We start from the raw sequence: 2,247 nt of genomic DNA, 5'->3' as shown, positions 1-2,247 counted from the left end.
CAAAAAGATCAATAAAAATATTTCTAAAAACTGGTGCCTAGTCATTGAAGACAAAGGAAAACCCCCTGCTCACAGAGACTTTCTATCCCTAAACAAGTTCGGACTTTTCTTCAGAAACAGAAACGAATATATTGCTGTGAAAGAGATGGCAAGATGGAAATGTTGAGGACAGTAGAATCTACGAGAGAGATTGGAGGCCCGTGTTCATGTTCATCTGCAGCAGACAAACGTGGAAGAGGAATTAAATGCCCATAGCTTCATAGCGAGTGAGGAAAGTGCTCTGGATATGTGCATTAGCATGTGAGTCAGCCCTTGAAATGATAAAAGCCATGACATATGAAACAGCAGGGCCTCAGCATGGAGACTTGATGCCAAGGAAAATAAGCATGTCACACAGACAAGAGCGCCAGTCCTTTCACCTGGTGAAGGGCATCTGGATGGCTTCCAGCCTGGGCTGTCACGGACAATGCTTCTGTAAACGTTCCTGCACACATGTTTTCACTTCTCTGGAGAAAATGCCAGGAGAGCAGTCTAGCTTTAAGGAAACTGTCTAATTATTGTTCAGAGTGACTGTGCCATTGTACATTTCACCAGTAACGTGGATGAGCCACTTTCTCCGTGCCACTGCCACGTAGATGTCATCATTATGTTTTATTTTATTACATGAAGAAACAGCATTATTTTTTTCCCTTAGCATGTTTTAGTTTACCATGCAAAGTAATGGGTTCCATCATGGCGTCTTTATACATATGTGTCATTAGACTTTCTTGTTTGCTTCTCTACCACAAAGTCCCTTCCTTTCTCCAGCTGGCACCCCTCCTTCCTTCCAGTGAGCCCCACCCTCTGCTTTTTCATCACATTTTTTTCACTAAGCTTTTTTTCTTGTTTAGCCTAAGCATCCTAATAGGCTTGTGAGTACTTCATATGGATTAAGTACATCACCTTATTGACTGTGCTGCCGAGCATCAGCCAGTGTGATATTTGGACATTTACACAGTCTTATCAGTGACATATACTTTCATCTCTTTTGTACATCTACAAATGGATTAAGGACTTGTTACTATGCTGAGAGGTCATTTACATGATCTAAAAACAAGTCTATTGTAAGATAGAGTTTTTCTTTTCCTAAGATTCCTTTTTATTAATGTATACTTGTCTGTGTGAATGTATGACATGGCAGGGGGTGACTGAAGAGGCCAGAAGAAAGCAGAGGGCAGGAGGCATTAGATCTGTTGGAGCTGGAGTTACAGGTGGTTGTGAGCAGTTTGTGGGTGCTGGAAACTTAACACTAATCTTTTGGAAAAGCAGGAGTGTTTTTAGCCACTGAGCCAGCTTTTCAGCCTAGATTCATAGTTTTCCAGCCCATAGGATCATCTTTTGATTTTCTTAAGAGAGAGTACATGTCACTGATTTTAATCAGGTTTAGCTTTCTTGTTTGGGGTTGTGCCGTGAGTACCACATCTGAAACCTTACCTGTCTCTATATTTTCTGACTTTTCTCTTCCTCTTCCTTCTGATTGTCTACACTCCACTCTGAGTTCTTTTGTAATCAAGCATGAGATATGTTGGGGTAACACTTGTAACTTGTTGTCTTATTGCTACAGAAAGATTGAGTTACTTCTTTATCCCATTTTAATATTTTTATAATTACTATAGCTTGTATGCTGCTTTCCACATAAATTTTGGAATCATTTTGGTTAAATTCATAGAAGGCAACACTGAGACCACTAGCCAAATTAAGTTAAAGCTGCATCCAAATTCCGGAGGAAGTTGGCATTTTGACTGTGCTGGGTTTTCAACCCATGAATATGACATATTTCTGTGCTTGTTTCATATCATCTTTCTATCAACTCTGAGTAGTTTTAAACATATAAATGCTGTTCGTGTCTTGACAGTTGCATTTCTGTACTAGAGTCTCTTCCTGCTGCTCTGATGGAATAGCTAAAAGGGAAAGGCTCCCTTCAGCTCATAGCTCTACTTACAGACCATCATGGTGGGGAGATTCAGGCAGAGCTCTATGTCTACTGTCGTATGTCACATTATGTCTACCGCCATATGTCACTTTATGTCTACCGTCATACGTCCTGTCATGTCTACCGTCATGTGTCACATTATGGCCACTATCATATGTCGCATTATCTACCATCGCATGTCGCATTATGTCTACCAGCAGAAGCAAAGAACAAGGGAACAGGTGCTCGTCTGCTGTTTGTTTTCTTTCCTCCATTTGTACAGTCTGCAGTTCCCT

This window comes from Microtus ochrogaster, chromosome 2 (genome assembly GCF_000317375.1).
Source record: "Microtus ochrogaster isolate Prairie Vole_2 chromosome 2, MicOch1.0, whole genome shotgun sequence".
NCBI lineage: Eukaryota > Metazoa > Chordata > Mammalia > Rodentia > Cricetidae > Microtus > Microtus ochrogaster.
This window is presented reverse-complemented; position numbering follows the sequence as displayed.